Here is an 18489-nt window from a genome sequence, read left to right on the forward strand (position 1 = left end):
ATGTCAGCCTGCCTGAAGCTAGGGGCTATGTCAGAAACTGCGTGTCCCTGGGGTGAGAGCGAGGGACAGAGGGAGCACGTGGAGACAGAAGCAGTAAAGGAGCCAGAAGAACGTGGGTCCTCGAGCCAGACCAGTGGCTCAGTGGCCAGCTCTGTGCCCACCAGTCCAGCATTTCTGGGCAAGCCAGTCATGCTCTCAGGCCTTGTTTTCTCAGTTAAAAATGGAGATAACATAGTACCTACGTCACAGAGATTTTGTGAGCCTTGGTTAGGTGAGAATTATAAACTCAAAGCTGCATAGTTACTGCCACTATTGTTATTATTTGTTTCCTGATATGAACTCTTGGGGATCATTCTTCTACATATGGTGGAAATCAGGAGGAAATCTGCTCGTTCTTCAATGCTTCTCTTGTGAGGCCTTCTGCCATCATTCTCACTCCTGTAAATGAGAAATGGAGGTATCCCTCTTCTAAGCTTCTGTAACACTTTACTGCAAGGACTCTAGCATGTACTGTGTGAAATCACATCACAGCTGACTGTCTTTTTTAGTGCTCCTTGAGGGAGGATGGGCTTCCCTGGTGGTTCAAATGGTAAAGAATCTGCCTGCAGTGCAGAAGACCTGGGTTCGATCCTTGAGAAGATCCCCTGGAGAAGGGTATGGCAACCTGCTCCAGTATTCTTGCCTGGAAAATCCCATGGATAGAAAGGTGGGCTACAGTCCATGGGGTCACAAAGAGTTGGACACAACTGAGCGACTAACACTTTCACTTTCACTTGATGGAGGGTACACCCTTTAAATCCTAGTCCTGTTTTCTGTAAGCCAGCTAGAATGAGGTGTGTAGACACTGGAGTCAGACCAACCAGGCTGTACTCTTTCCCATCTTGATGGGAGCTATGTCAATTATTGTCAAAGTGCCATTTTCAGAAAGAAAAAAAAAAACTGATCTACATACAATGAGCACACATTAGAGACTTAATAGGCCTCCCAAGTGGCTCTGTGGGTAAAGAATGTACCTGTAATGCAGAAGATGCCAGAGTCTCGGGTTTCATCCTGGGGTTTGGTGAGATCCCTGGAGGATGGCATGGCAACTCACTCTGGTAGTCTTGCCTGGAGAATCCCATGGACTGAGGAGCCTGGGGTCTGCAGTCCATAGCATCACAGAGGTGAACATGACTGAAGCAACTGAGCATGCACGTACCCACAAAGAAGGGATCCGCAGGATGACCCAGCTCAGTCAAAGAAGGATCTGAGAACTGGCATCACTGAAACACAAAACACTGAAATAAGAGGGCCAAGCTACATGCAAAGGTAGTTCACGCCCTAGAGGGCAATAACCCATAACTTTCAGAGTTATCTTTCCTATTGAGCAGAAAGCATTTGCTCTCTGCCAGCCACGCCACCAGTCATTAGTAACTTGTTCATCTTCTGCAAATTAACATCTAACGTAAAGGACTCTGGGCCTAATTAATGGTAAGTCAGACAAAGTACTTTTCCCTTAAAAATCAGAAACACCTCGCTAGTCCTGTTAGACAATGCTCCAATATAGAAGGACATGGAGTCATCTTTTCTCCTCGTTTTCAAGTTTTGGGTACTTTTAATTATTATTAACCTCTCTAAGCCTCAGTTTCTTAATTTGCCAAAAGGGGAGTAACGATATCTATGTCCCAGGGTTAGTATGGTGGTTAGTGAGACAAGGTAATATATAGGCACCCAGCACACTGTCTGCTGTTACGTTTTGGCACAGGTCTAGCTATATATTGGGGTCCAACCTTTGGAAGGAAAATGACAATTGAGTGTCTACTGTGTGTCAGACATGATGCTCTGTGTTTTATATAGGTTTATATGTATTCTGTTTACCTCAGAACAGGCCTGTCAGGTGGTAGTATTTATTTCTTGTTTGTATGCAGGGAAACTTAAATTACCAGGAGTTAAGTGAATTGCCAAAGCTCTCAGAACTAAGGAGTGCAGAGTAGGTCTGTGATTCGAAGCTCTTTCCATCAATGTTTCTGCCTCTAAAAAAAAAAAAAAAAAAGACAAAGATTTTCAGCAGCATTTGCATTGAACTCCAATTAGATTTGGAAACATTTATTCATTTACCTGTTATTCATCCAGATTTTATTCCTTCTTTCGGCCCCCTCCACCCTCTCCCACCCCTAGGCCCCAAAGCTCTTTTTTTTCACCATTCACTTAGCACTTCAAAGTGAGCAGGAAGTGCCTCTGAGTGAAACATTTTGCTGGGAAAATGACACTCCATTTTCCAGGAGCCCTAACAAAGCCTTGTGATTTGAATGTCAGTGCTATGAGTATGATTAAGTAGAATATTCACTTTTACATTCTCCAGCTGTAAAATAAGTTGTACAGTTCAATTAGTTTGCCATGTGGCTGAGGATACAGCCCCTAAAAGTTGCTATGGTGATGGGACTAATGAGAAGGGTGTTGGGCCCAGGGATGGGGCCCAGTGAATTTCCAAGTACTGAAACCAGAAAAGTTACAGGTTGGGAGGATGATGCAAATGATTTTTCTTTAGAGCTCCTTGCTGCTGCTGCTGCTAAGTCGCTTTAGTCATGTCCGACGCCATGCAACCCCATAAACGGCAGCCCACCAGACTCTGCCGTCCCTGGGATTCTCCAGGCAAGAACACTGGAGTGGGTTGCCATTAGAAATGCTATTTCCACGTGATACTTGGACTCCCTACACTGACATGTGAAAATACGTCTTTCCTTCTTGGAGAAAGATTTAGCCACAGGCAGGGCCTCTAGTCGGGGTTTTTTTCCCCCTCTCTCTTTCTTTCCTTCTTTCTCCTCTGTCTCAAATTATTTGCTGTCCAGTGACATGAATTGGGATCTGAAAAGAATAATCTAGGGAAAATGTCAAGGCCTTATAATTTATCTATTATGGCCTTAGGCTCCGTCCTCTCATTTCGGCTATCTCTTGCTCCTACCAGGAAATCCCCTTCAGTCCTTGGCAGTGCCCTTTTGATAGGCTGCTCTTTCTGGCCCATTAGCGATTTGGGCAGACAACTGAATGAAGTCAGAGAGCAAGACACTTGTATATCTCAGGGGGAAATGTTTCCCACTGATTTCCTTCAGGATGGCTTTCAGAAAGTGTCGCCATTTGTTTTATTTTCTATTTTCTGCCAGCTTCACTGAGCTCTAATCCCATGGTGGCAGAGATCATATTTATTAGTTTGATTGCTGCACTTCCCGTATGGTACCTAGCCTAGGATTTGGTGGTGGACAATTGCTAAGTACTTGTTATTGGAATAATTGCATCTGAATCTGAATCCTGACTCTTTCTGGGTTTTTAGGAAGGTCACTTTATGTTTGCTAGACACCAATTCCTTCTTTTGTCAACTGGGAGTGACTGGCCTTCCCTTCATATGTCTGGGGTTATGACAGGAAAAAAATACTTTATTATTATTTTTTACTTAATTTAGTAATAAAAAAGTAATTAAATAATAGACATATAGGCATTTTTTAAGTGGTAAAAATAAAAGGGCTTTGTAATAAAGGGCTCTTTGGTTGAGATAGATGGCACCTTTTGGATGTGTGGGTTTGTAGAGGAATTGCAAAGCCATGCAAAGGAATTGCAAAGGCTCTTTTGCACAAGAGCTGACTTGAAGGTTGTGCAGGCATGAGGTTATCAATAGACTCATTACCATAGTCGCAGAGAGCCACACTGGCAAGATGTTGCCTTAATCTCTTTTGCAGGAGAATCATAAGAATTCATTAAGGTGGGCAGAGTGATTTGATAACCTCGAATAATAGGTGTGACAGGAGTATAAACTTACATTATTAAAACATGAATTGGGCCGTTTTCTGGATGGCTTAAGCAAGTGACGGGGTGAAGGCAATTTCAGAAGGTGCGTCACGATGCCTGGTGAAGGATGAACGTGGCATTTGGCTGCTGTCCGCCTGCTTCTTTCTGCAGGAGAGTACAGTACAGTCTGTACAGGGTGGCGGGCAGAGACGGTGCTGACAGTGAGGGAAGCAGGGTTCCGATCTGACAAGCTCCTCGCTTAGGAACTTTTGGCAGAGCATGCACCTTCCTGAGGGCTCCCTTTCCTCCTGGGATGCTAGAAACACTTTCACATCTATTCCACAAAAACGATTTACACGCTGTCAACTGGAAAGACCTGGGAAAAAATGAAGGCAGTTCTTTGGGCCAATAAGATAGACTTTAGGTTTAAAATTAAACAAGTTTGCCTTAGGACCACATTTCTGAAAGCTTTTAATAAGTTCTTGTCAATCTTGTGGGGGAAGAGGTTATGAAAGGCAGATGTGCTGTGTTTGTGTTTTTTTTAAAAATTATTTTATTATGGATTGAATGTTTTCTTTTTTTTTCTCTCTTTTGCTGTTCACATCTTGACAAGTAGTATTCTTTTGACTGTTTTAGGAAATACCAGACCTAAAAGTGGTGTCTTAGGTGACTCTCCATCTTTAAGAATCACTTGGGGCAACCTCCCAAGATGCTACACTAATTTCAATGAGATAGCATTTTTATACTTATAAAGTGTTAAAAACAAACAAGCAGGTTAAGAAACAAGGAAATCCAGTGCACACAGCCAGAATTCTGCTTGTTAGATATCTCCATGTGAATGTCTTAAAGGCACCAAAAAGCAACCTGTCCAGTGAAAAGTGAAAGTGTTAGTTGCTCGGGTGTGTCTGAGTCTTTGCAACTCTATGGACTGTAGCCTTCCAGGTTCCTCTGTCCATGGAATTCTCCAGGGAAGAATTCTGGAGTGAGCAGTGATTTCCTTCTCCAGGGGATCTTCCCAAACTCAGCACCTTCCCCTTCTGTGTCACATCCACCCCCGACCTCTTCCTGTGTTTACTCTCTAGATGACTGGCACGCCCAGCCACCTGGGAGAGCCTCCTCTCCCTCCTCCTCAGCTCCACATCCTCCCCTAGTTCTCTCTGCCTCTCTGAAGCCAACCACGTGTCTCTATCTCATAAAAGGTGAATGCCAGCAGGCAATTCTGGTTTCTGTGTTTCAGCACATAAGGGATCTCATTTAATCCCCAAGGTGGTTATTTCTCCCCAGTGAGTAGATACGGATGTTGAGGCACAGGGAGCTTAAGGAACTTGGCCTACGTCACACAGCAAACATATTTGGAGTCAGGCCGAGAGACAGACCTATCTCTGAAGCACCCTTCTGAGTACATCGTCGCTACTTCTCTGAGAGTAACTCAAGTCCAAGTTTCCTTATTGTCCAAATGTGATTTTCAAAATTCCTGCCTTTCCTACACTATATAGTATTGATATAAATGTAAAATCCAGGATATAAATGGTTAGCGCTTTTGGAATGTAAAAATTGCTATACAAATGCAAGGTCTTATCACTCTACTGGGCTGCAAGATTCAAGCAGGCCAGGAGAGTGCTTCTCAATTGGAATAATCTCTGTGCTAACAGCTAGCTTTGGACCATCTTTGGAAAGAAGGTACCAAGCACTCTATTTCCTTAAATAAGAATTCATACAAAATGTGTGAAATGCAGACAACATTACGCCATTTGAACTGTACTTCTCATTTCTCAGATATATTAATCCAGGAGCCAAAGCCCAGTTTTAGAACTTCTAAACTGTTGAATAGCATATAGCTCACTTCTTTCATTTTATAGATGGTGAGACTGAGGCCTACAGCAGCCTAAGTCAAGGGCAAACCATAAACAAAACCCCAGTTCCATTTCTCTCTTTCTGGCCCCATAATTCCTGACCTAGGCTGCTTTCTAGAAGTTTTCTTCCTCTTCATATAATCTCTGAATTCCTAAAACTGAGACTGAAGGTCTCCTTTCACAGGTAAGAGCCTCTGGCAATCGAAGAGGAGAGGAGACTCTGGAAATGTCTGTGGGGAAAAACAAAAGCTCCAGATGGGGCTGACAGACACAGCCATACTCTCCACACATTCTCTGAGCAGAGCGTTTGATGCGTGCTCCCCAGGCCTGTGAGCCGGGTTGTAAAGTGAGGTCTCAGAGTGAAAAGAGAATAACGGGAATGAAGATCTTTGCTAACAGCATGTCCTCAACCTGGAACATCTCACCTCCATGCCCAAATGCTCAAGACACAGCCATCCTCCCAGGTGTGGACTAAATATCACCTGAAGATTCTATTCTTCTTCCCCAGTATTTACACATTTTGTCTTCTTAACTTTATAAAGCAATACTACCCCCCACAAGAGGTAAGCAGAATGTGCATTTTTGAAACAAACTGTAAAAGCCTGCTTACTAGCACCCCACTCTCCCCCCACTCCCCGCCAACAAGCCTCCCTATTCCTTCCTTATTTCCAGGTTTTCTATGTTCTTCTTCTTAGCAAGGGAAGGAGGTATGGGACCAAAATGCCTGGAAGGATCAGGCATTAATAAAAATGCAGTTAGCCCCGTATTTGTGGCCCACGTCCATGGGTTCAACCAACTACAGATCAAAAAGATTGAAAAAAAAAACCACTCCAGAAAGTTCCAAAAAGCAAAACTTGAATTTGCCTCTCATAGGTGACTATATACATAGCATTTATATTATATTTAAAATTATTTACAAACTGATCAATCCTAAAGGAAAACAACCCTGAATATTCATTGGAAGGACTGATGCTGAAGCTCCAATACTTTGGCTCCCTGATGCAAAGAGCCGACTCATTGGAAAAGACCCTGATGCTGAGAAAGATTGAAGCCCAAAGGAGAAGGGGGCAACAGAGGATGGTATGGTTAGATAGAATCACCAACTCAATGGACATGATTTGAGCAAACTCCAAGAGACAGTGAAGGACAGGGAAGCCTGGCATGCTGCAGTCCATGGGGTCGCAAAGAGTCAGACATGACTTAGCAACTGAACAACAACAACATAGCCTTGAATGTTGTTGAATCAATATTCAATTAATATTGAATACACTGTATTCAATATTAGGTGTTATAAGCAATCTAAAGTTGATTTAATGTATATAGGAGAAAGTACATAGGTTATATGCAAATGCTACACCATTTTATATAAGGGACTTTAGCATCCCATGGATTTTGGTCTTGAGGAGTTGATCCTGAAACTAATACCTTGGGAATACTGACAGATGACTGTACATTAAGGATGCTGTATTCAAAAGTACATGTCCCATCTTTGGGGAGCAGCCATGACCCTCTACCAGCTCTTGCTCTGTATGGCACTGTGGATCTCCAACATTGTCAGATGCTTCAATTTAAGACTAGCCCCAAATCCAGACTTTTCAGGTGAAAACTCCTGCCTTTAAGATGTTGGCAATGAATTCTAAGTTTTTTGAAATGCTGCCGAGGCTGGCTAGGACACTTGTAAGCTAGATGTGGCCCATAGGTTTGCAAATTCTGATTGATTAGCAGATGTACAGAAGTGGGGTATACTTTGTGCATTGTTCTATGATTAACATGACTTGTTTTTCCCAACTCTGTACTGTAGATAGTGATCTTTCTGTGTCAGCCCCCATAGATCACATCAGACACTTTCACAGTTATATAGTGTTCCCTGATGTGGATGATTTATAGTTTAGCTTTCAGTCCTCCTATTGGTAAGCGTATGGGTATTTTTCAATATCAGAAGTGTTGTCAACGAATCTCTTCTACATGAAATACGCATCTGTGAGGGCTCCTGAGGTTGATCACTGGCTCCTTTCTGCCCTGATGCTTGCTGTTTTGTCTGATTTCCCTCAGTGGATGTAGAGATCAGGAACCACGTCTGAATGCTTTGTGTGCTTCCGTCAGTATGTAATCAAGCAAACAACCCCTGAAAGTATGATGAAGTCAATAAACTAAATAACTAAATCATAAAAATAAAACTCATCAAACTTAATTTTTACCTCTGATTTTCTGAGTAAATTTTAGACAAGCTGTTGTACTTTCCACTAAAGGAGAAGAAGGCAGCAGAAGATGCGATGGTTGGATGGCACCACCAACTCAAGGGACATGAATCTGAGCAAACTCTGGGGGATGGTGAAGGACTGAGAAGCCTGGGGTGCTGCATGCAGTCCATGCGGTCACAGAGTCCGACATGACTTAGCAACTGAACAATCAAATTGTATTTTCTTTGATGGAGCATCTATCTCTTCATCTGCAATATAGGTCTTATTCATTGATTCAACAATTTTTAGCTATTGGCTGAGTTGTTGTTGTTGAGTTGTTAAGTCATGTCCAACTCTTTGCGACCACATGGACTCCAGCACACCAGGCTTCCCTGTTCTCCACTGAGTGCCTTCTATGTACTGGACGTTGTGTAAAGTGAGGAATACAGCAATAATATGGAAGTTATCTCCTATTGGGTCTGCTGCAAGTTCCTTTTCAGTTCTAAACTTCTTTGATGCTATGATATCTTGCCATCCTCTCAAGACCTAAACAGATTTGAGAATGGAAATAGTGTCACACTTTCCCAGGAGCAAGAGCTTAGAGCCTTCCACTGAACATATATACCGTGGGGACTATTAAATGCTGTGTACTGATGACTGCTAAAGGCAAAATATTCATAAGCAGGTTTCACTGTCGAAACATGTTACACTGTGGATAATTTCCTCTGTCCTGTGAAAACTCATTATGGGCTCTTTTCAAAGACTATGGCTTCCACCAGTTAAGGTGATAATAATTGAAAGGCGTCTTCTCTCTCTTTTCTTTTTCCCATCAGCTGGGGAAGGTAGGATGTCCCATCTCTGCTAAATCTTATTCCCCAAGGTCAGAAGGAAGTAAAAATAGGAAAAGTGAACACAAGTAGGACTTCATACAATGGGGACTGAGGCAATGAATTCATTAACTATTAAGGCACAAGGGAGTCAGCATCCTGTCGTAGAAATAAAATCACATTGAAAAAAGGCAATATAGTATGGTGGCTTAAGTCCCTGAGTTTTGGACTAACTGGCCTATTTTCTTGGCTTGTGAAATGGCAAAAATGCTACCTAACTCACTTCAGTTCAGTACAGTTCAGTTGCTCAGTCGTGTCTGACTCTTTTCGATCCCATGGACTGCAGCACTCCAGGCTTCCCTGTCCATCACCAGCTCCCAGAGCTTACTCAAACTCATGTCCATCAAGTCGTTGATGCCATCCAACCATCTCGTCCTCTGTCGTCCCCTTCTCCTCCCGCCTTCAATCTTTCCCAGCATCAGGGTCTTTTCCAAGGAGTCAGTTCTTTGCATCCAGTGGTCAAAGTATTGGAGTTTCAGCTTCAGCACCAGTCCTTCCAATGAATATTCAGGACTGATTTCCTTTAGGGTGGACTGGTTGGATCTCCTTGCAGTCCAAGAGACTCTCAAGAGTCTTCTCCAATACCACAGTTCAAAAACATCAATTCTTTGGTGCTCTGCTTTCTTTACAGTCCAACTCTTGCATCCATACATGACTGCTGGAAAAACCATAGCTTTGAATAGATGGACCTTTGTTGACTAAGTAATGTCTCTGATTTTTAACGTGCTGTCTAGGTTGGTTGTAACTTTTCTTCCAAGGAGCAAGTGTCTTTTAATTTCATGGCTACAGTCACCATCTGCAGTGATTTTGGAGCCCAAGAAAATAAAGTCTGTCACTGTTTCCATTGTTTCCCCATCTATTTGCCATGAAGTGATGGGACCAGATGCCATGATCTTAGTTTTCTGAGTACTGAGTTTACCTAACTCACTGGAGTATTGAAATCATCAAAATAAATGTATTATTATTATAAAGAGGCAAGCAACCTATGTTTAGTTTTGCTTGTAAGCAAACTAGCATTAGGAACTTGGGAAAGAGGATTTTCTTTCTCGGGGACTTTGTTGTACATGTCTAAAAAGGAGAACAAAACCTGCCCCAGCAAGCTTCAGGAGCTGCAGTGAGACTCCAAGAAAAAGGATGAATGACTGCAAAAGCATTTTATGACCTCAAGTATGAATTGACAATTAATCCAATGACTTGGATTGCACATTAAAGAGAGATTTGAGGTGAAGTATTTTCCCAACTTCTGAGGTTGTTATCATCCCACAGTTTCATCAGGGCAGGAACATGTAGCACCTGGGGCAGGGTACATGACAACTCAGTTAGATTCACTTTAAGGTCCATTCACTCTGTATCTGAGCATCTACCAGGCAGCATGTAGGTGCTAAGAAATACAACAGTGAGTAAAAGGGACTAAGACTCTGCTTTGATGGAGCTTAGTGTTGAATGGAGGGCTCAGGTACAAATTGAATTATCACAAATACTAATCAGAGACTCAAAATGGCAAAAGGAAAAAAAAATGAGAAAGGAGACCTAATTTCAGTTGAGAATTTTGGGTATGTGGTGAGCCCCAGTGTTAAAATAGGTAGTTTGTTTGCATGTGGTTATTAACCCCTTATACCTCCTATGTCATCTCTGATTCTGATTTTATTATATTTGAATCTTCCAGTTACAAGATGATATATGGAAATGAGCTCTAATTTTGCATTTAGATAATGCATCACTCATTGAGCCCTTATTATGTGCCAAGAGGTACTCTAAGTACTTCACAAGTATTAATATTTATTTTTTTTAAAAAAACCTAGGTTTTAAAATCTCTGTTTCTAACAAGAGGAAACAGACGTAAAAGAGTCACAAATTCAAGTTGTAATTCACCCCTTGGAGAGGGTGAAACCTTGAGCAGTGACTCAGAGCTTCTTTGCTCTGCTCTGTATGATAAAGGAAAGGGTCCCAGCCTTCGAGTAGGCACAAAGATCACATAGAATAATACATGTACTTCTATATACTGAAAAAAATCACCATATACCTGTAAGGTGTTATTATGTGAGGGTGTTCAGGGCATAGAGTCACAGGTTCCTGTCAGATACAGCAAAAATACTACACAACAGCATCACTCTGAATATTTACAGCACTGACTTTTGTTCATGACTTGTAGTTTGTCAAGATCCTTTTTTTAAAACTATTTTTGTCATGGTATTCCTGGATCCTCTTCACACTATTTTCTCTGATATTTGAAACTTCTTCGGTAATTGGAAAGGGCACTCAGCATCATTGATTTTGCATGTGGAGGGAACTTTTATGGGGGGATGTTTTATGTCACTGCACATCTGATGATTTAACTCCTTCTAAAATAGTCCATGTATAACTTTGTCCCATAAAAAATAATGGGGCAGGAATCAAGGTGATGAGCATCTGAGAGTGCTGACCATGGGCTAGAGGCTAGAGCAGGAGGCCCTTCCCTGAAAAGCTGATGCCAGCAGAACTGAACTCACACCTCCTTAGAAATGGAGTGGAATCAAAGTTGATAACATCATTGGTAATAACATTCATGCCATCACCAGTGATTTTTCTGATACTCTTGAACATACAAAGACCTTCAGGTGTGACATCCCCCAAATTATCCTACCTCTCCCAGGGGGTGATGTAGGGCAAGTGGCATTAGTTAAAGGCTCCCAATTTCACATCTGCTGAGAGAGAAATCAAGGTGGCTTTCCTCGGTTCTCAGTGACTGCAAATTTGCAAAAGGGACTTTGCATATATGATGGCACTAAGGCCACTGAGATGGAAAAATTATCCTGGGTTATTCAGGTGGGCCCAATGTAATCATGAGGGTCCTTCGGAGAGGGAGACTGGCAGGTCAAAGTGACAGAGGAGGATGTAACAATATAAGGATAGTTCAGTCATGCAGCCTTGAACCAAGTGATTCAAACAGCCTCCAACAGCTGGAAAAGGCAAGGAACAGATTCTCAGCCAGAGCCTATAGAAGGAACATAGCTTTGCCAGCATCTTGATTTTAGCCCTGTAAGACCCTGTTCAGACTTCTGACCTCCAGAACTGTCACATCCTAAGATTGTGTTATTGTTTTAAGGCACCAAATATGTGGTCATTCATTTTAGCAGCAATAGAAAATGAATGCAGGTGGTCTGTAGTTACACAGTCTGAGTTTGAGAGAAAAGGCAAGGGAGTGTGGAAGAAGCAAAACCCTTGCTCATAGAGGTGGATAAACCTGGTTTAACCTGAATGGTAGTTATGAACTGCAATGCTGCCATCCTTAGCTATGAAAGATCTAGCAAGATCTCTATATACCTCGTGGGCCTGCATTTCTGCCAACTTGCACACAGCAAGCTCACTGTGATCTGCCAATCAGCTATACTCCTGCTGTCCAAACTGCTGAAATCAGCAGTTTCCTCCTGTATGTGACAGTATTTCATAAGTGCTAGATTTCTTATCAAGACTTTTCTTGAGTTTCCAACACTTCCAACCATCTACATAGGCAAAAGTCTGGCTGAATCAAAATTAAGATGATATGGATCCCCTTTAATCCTCTTCATTTTTTCCCCTATCAAGCTTTAAGTTTGTTAGTTACACAAGGCATTTCCATTCAAATAGCTTTAAACAACACAACACATAAAGTCAAACACAAAACACTCACTTTTATACTACTGCTTCAAACCCACTTTTTATATATCATCTCCCTCTTTTGGGTTCATATCCTGCTAATTTTTAAATCCTCTTCTGAAATGTTGATGTTATACTATTGGTCTTATGAAAACCAATTACATCCTCTCCATTAAGTGAAAACAGCCCTATTTAGTTAGTTCCCTATTGATGGACTTGTGAGTTGTGTCTGATTTTTTTTGCCATTACATGCAATTTGCAGTGTAGCCTTGTAAACATATCTGCATGCTACAGAAGTACTTCAGTGGGACACATCAGATTCCTCTGTCAAAGGGTTGAACATTTTAGCTGATAGAGTTTGCCAACAGATTTTCCTGGTTTACATTCCCATTAGTATTAGTTTATGAAAGCATCATTTCTTTACACCCTTAAGATTATGACTTGGGTATGATTCATCTTTTTACTGTTTGCCAATCTGACATGTGAAGAATGCAGTCTGGCTGTTGTGTTTATTTTCATTTTCCTGCTTAGTAATGAGCTTGAACATCTCTCTATATATTCACTGGTCATTTATTTATTTTTCTTTCTTTGTGAATGGGATCCATTTTCAGTGGGATCAGTGATGAAAAAGTAATGATGGAATTGTCAGGCAGTGTTGGATTTGCAAATCAAGGCCCTGCAACCCAAGGCTCAGCCTCCAACACCTTCCTGTGACGTTTATACCACAGCCAAGAGGAGCACGCATACCTGGGAAAGTGCTGGATCTGTTTTAAGGAGAGGGTGTGTGTGTGTGTGTGTGTGTGTGCACGCACGTGCGTGTGCATGTGTGTGTGCGTGCGTTCGCGCTCAATTGTGTCTGATGCTTTGTGACCCCAGGGACTGTAGCCTGCCAGGCTCTTCTGTCCATGGTATTTTCCAGGCAAAAATACTGGAATGGGTTGCCATTTTCTACTCCAGAGGTTCTTCCCAACCCTGGATTGAACCCTCATCTCTTGCATCTTCTGCATTGGCAGGTGGATTCTTTATCACTGTGCCACCAGGGAATAATGAGGGGGGAGGGTATCAATTCCATTGGCATACTTATTCTTTGTTTTAAATAAAGGTGATTATTCATTTATCTTTTTAGTATTTTATTTTATTTATTTTTGGCTGTGATGGGTCTTGGTTGCGGCCTGCAGGCCTCTCGCTAGTTACAGCATGACAGCTTGGTGGTTGTAGCACATGGACTCTGCAGTGGAGGCATGAAGGCTTCTCTAGTTGTGGCACATGGACTTATTTGCCCTGTGGCATGTGGGATCTTAGTTCCCTGCCCAAGGATAGAGCCAGCGTCCCCTGTATTGGAAGGCAGATTCTTGACGGCTGGATCACCAGGGAATTCCCAGCACCCTTACTCGTCTATCACTCTGTCACGGGTAACATTTGGCATATCCTTCTCCTTTCCCATTTCCTCCTTAAATAATGAAAAGCCTGTGCAGGGTGAGAAAGCTGGGTTTTTTTTGCTCTCAGATTTTTTGGTTCATAAAAAACATTGAGTGAGTACCTGAGTACCGATCTTCTCTAAGAACCAGCCTTGAGTTATCAAGTCAACTCCCTTGGGCTTTCATAGTCACTGACAAAGACTTAGAGACAGTGAGCTATTACTCTAGGAAAAGCAGTGCCATGGAAGTAGGGAATTTGGATAGTATGATTAACAGAACTGCTGCAAGGGTTTAAGTAATGCAGAACGAGGCTGGAATGGACAGTGAGGGCCAGACCGTAGAGGCCTTTTACACCACATTACAGATCATGTTCTATTTTCAAAAAGGAGAGTCCCTGGATGGATAGGGAGCTTTTAACAAAGGGAATAATTCTGTCTAATTTGCAAGAATATCACTGTGGCTTCAGGATCAGGAATAGATGAATGGCTGACTCAAGAGGGTGCAGTGAGATGGGTTAGGAGGCCTTGTCATCAGCCAGACAAGAGAGGGTGGTGAGGAGACTGGAGAGATGGTGTTGGAGAGAAGCAGAAAGACTTGAAAGATTTTCCCTTCATAAGTTTATTAAACTAACTGAGGAGGCAGACACATGCAAAGAGAGCATAGACAGCCTCTTATTTTTAAGCTCTGTATGCTGATGACTTTTCTCAACTCTTAGCCCCTTAGGGCAAGGACTATTTTATTTCTAGAAGCTGACCCAGAGTTAGAGCAGAATGAATATCTCTTCAGTGAGGGAACAGTATGGAGAGAAGAAGGGTTCAGAAAAGCAAGATATTGCTACTGCTTGGTGGTAAATTTTCCTGGGGTGAGATGAGCTGGTCATTGAGCTTCAATAAAATCACCATGATTATCTCACATAATTCAGCCCAGAAACACATTTATTTGATATATTTAAAAATCAGGCTTAGTGAACAGCTGGCCTAATGTTATTGATTTAAGAATTGGTGGAGTGAGAGTTGGTACTCTCGTCTGTAGGTCTATGAGGCTTTCCTTCTTTGACACATTTTTGGATTTACAAAATAGAATAACTGGATGCATCTACCTGGGGGAAGTGATTTTTAAGCAATTTCTGAAGAGAGAGCAAGCTCTAGAGGGAGAAGATTTGACTCCTTGGGTTCTCATGCTGTTATTTTAAGGTTTCTAGTTTTTAATTACTTTTGTTAAACGGTTACTACCTGTCCCTCAGATCACTCTCATTTTACATATATCTTATTTAACACCATGATTAATGAGGTAGCTAATATAATTATCCCCATTTTAATTTAGTAAACTGAGACTCAGAGAGGCTAAATGACATTTGAAATAGAATAAGAAGCATGGCGGAATCATTATTTGAATGATTCGGCCTTCAACCCAAATGGCTACATGATCTGACTTAAGGGTCAAGATCAAGGGGTTTTAAGAAGAAAGAGAGTAATTATCTTGTCTGAAGGTAGGCTCATTATCTTTGTCTCCATGTGTGTTTGCCCCTTTTTGTTTCTTAGATGACCATAGCATGACACACACGCTTCTCACCCAAGTGCCAGAGCTCCCCTGTACTTCCCTCTCTGTAGAAGTTTACTGTGGGGAGTCAGCACAGCATGGTGGTTAAATATGACTGGGACCGAATTCTGATTTTTTTCAGTTGCTAGCTCTGTTACCTCCTTAGGCAAGTTATTTCGCATTTTTGTGCTTAAGTTTCAACATTTGCAAAATGGGAAAAAACAATAAAACATCCCTCACACAGTTGCTGTGAAGAGTTAAGCCTCTGGTACAGGTTAGGCATTCAGTCCATATTAGTTATTCCTGCTTCTTGAGGTTGCTCCAATGGCCTTGATAGCTTCATCATTCCAAAGGTATTTATGATTGTCTGCTGTGTGCCAAGGGCTTCCTAGGTGGCTCAGGTAATAAAGAATCTGCCTGCAATGCAGGAGACCTGGGTTTGATCCCTGGGTTAGGAAGATCACTGGATGAGGAAATGGCAACCCTCTCCAGTATTCTTGCCTGGAAAATCCCATGAACAGAGGAGTCTGGCAGGCTACAGTCCATGGACTCACAAGAGCTGGACATGACTTAGGGATTGAACATGCACACATTATATGTCAAACTTTGAGCTAAGGATTAAGGATGGAAGGATGTTCTGATATCTATTACTGTCTAACAAACTAGCCCTAAGTTTAATGTCTTTAATGACAACATTGTGTTATATCTCATGATGTTGTGACTCAGGCATTTGGGCAGGGATTAGTTGGGTGATTCTTCTGGTATTTAACTGACAGCTGGGTTACTCTGGAGGGTTTAGGTTGGTTTTACATGTTGGAGCCTTGATGGGAGCAGCTGGAAGTCCGTGCTCAGTGAGGCTTCCCTGTCTCTCTATATTGCCTCAGGGTCTCCCACAGTCTCTGGGGTAAAAATTAACCAGTCTAGAAGGTGGTGGAGGCAGGACTTAAACCTGAGTTGGGTGAAGCCAGAAACTAATACTCTATACTTGCCATGGGGCACAATATTTTCAGATTAAGGCTTCTCTGGCGTCATTTCCTGGGCATGCATATGATCCTCAGATCTTCTTCATAAGGGGATGATATCATTGGAGTTAGGAAGCCTGAGTTCTGTATTCACCTGAGTCAATTCCCAGACACATGATCCTGCACACGCCACTTCCCTTCTCAGACTTCCTTGCATTCCTCGATGAAATAAAGTTACCTTCTTCCTCCCTCTGTTCCTCATGTTCACTCTGAGGAGTGCACTTGTAGCAGAGATATCACAGGGAGTCAGCCAGGAGACCCCATGTCTAGTCCTAGCTTATCTCACTCACTTTGTGCCATTGGACAGCTCTTTCTCCATTTCTAGAACACAGGCTTCGTGAATGCTATCTACCTGTCCTTTCAACTCAGATTTCAAGGAGGAGACTGGCAAAAACACCATGATTGAGATAACAGAGATGGAATGTGTCTTTGTGAAAGGTAGGTCCACCTTTTCTAGACAAGAGTGTCCTCTAACTGTCCAGGGCTAGGGATACCATCTTTGGGCCTGGATCAGGAGAAAACCAAATGTTCAAACCAAATGGGACTGCTTGATGATGTTACTCTGGTACCAAGGAGTATCAGCCAACCATCATCCACTAAGCATCTTCATACATGACTTGACATCACAAATGCCAAGCTTTTTAAATCATTGGCTCAACCATTTTGGTAACACATTTAAAATTAGCTAGAGTAGTCCATGCCTCAAGGCTAGATAATGAATCATGACAAGAAATGAATACTTTATAATAAGCAAGAGACTTTTTAAAATCCATTTTAGTATACCAGGGACCTAAGATCCCAGGATCTAGCACATATTCAGCACTCAAAAATTTGTCATTGAAAAAAAAAATGATTAACATGTAATGAAACATCATTGAGTCCTACCCATTATCCATGTATTGAGACTCCTTAAATCCTTGCTTAATAGCAGCAAATGTCATTTACAAAGTGTTCCACTTCAGATTATTTTCTCTACTTAGTTGGTTATATGGAATTGATCCTTGATTAAAGCATATAACATATAAGAAATAATTTATATTCTAGGCAAATCAAGGCCATGAGCCAAGAAAGACCCATCAAGGTTATGTTGGCCATGAGAGGCAGCCCACAGTGATGCTGTGTGACCTTGAATGAACTTCACCTTTTGAGTCCTCAGTGTCTACATTTGTAGAATCAGAATATATTTAAAGTTCATCGTAGTTCTGAAAGTCTATAATCTTAAGAAAATTCTTATTTTGCCTACGTACAACATGATGTGACAGAGATTAAGTGAGACTCCTTCTGTTCAAGATAAAATCTGATATAATAGCAATGAGAAAAGATATTAGCCTTGGGTTGTTAAGCTCAGGTTTTAGATTTTGTTCTTCCATTTGTCTATAAGATTTTAGGCATGTCACCTTACCTCTCTTGGCTTTATTATTCTCATTTGTCAAATCACTCACCTAGATGAAAGGTTTTGGGGAAGATAATTAAATAACAGAACTGCCAGTGTTTTCTGCCTGGAATAGTTTCCTGCCAGCCTCTGTATGGCCCTTTAGAAATAATTTTGCTGAGGCTTCTAAGATTCCTGATGAAGAACCTAAAACCTAGAAAGGGGGATTGATTTATCCAGGGTTAAACAGCAAGTTCATTAAGACCTAGGGCAAAAATGTTAGCTTTTTATTCATACACTGTTTTTGACCAATGAGCATCTTAATAATAACAGCTAACATCTGAGGACTTAAGCACAGTACTAGGGACTTTAGGTAAGTTAAGTTCCATGTTGTTCAGTCGTGTCTGACTCTTTGTGACCCCATGGACTGTAGCCCACCAGGCTCCTCTGTCCATGGGATTCTCAAGTCAAGAATGCTGCAGCTGGTTGTCATGCCTTTCTCCAGGGGACCTCCTGGACCTAGGGATTGAAGCTACGTCTCTCACACCTCCTGCGTTGGCAGGCATGTTCTTTACCATAAATGCCACCTGGGAATTCCCACTAGGAACTTTACATGAGTTAATTTGTAGTTCTCAACAGAGCCCAAAGATGTAGGTCCATTGATTATTCTTGTTTTATAGATGAGGAAACCAAGATTTGGAGAGGTTAAGAGAAAATTCTCAAATGGCACCCCACTCCAGTACTCTTGCCTGGAAAATCCCATGGATGGAGGAGCCTGGTAGGCTGCGGTCTATGGGGTCGCTAAGAGTCGGACACGGCTGAGTGACTTCCCTTTCAGTTTTCA

Source organism: Oryx dammah, unplaced genomic scaffold (genome assembly GCF_014754425.2).
Source record: "Oryx dammah isolate SB20612 unplaced genomic scaffold, SCBI_Odam_1.1 HiC_scaffold_5, whole genome shotgun sequence".
Taxonomy (NCBI): Eukaryota; Metazoa; Chordata; class Mammalia; order Artiodactyla; family Bovidae; genus Oryx; species Oryx dammah.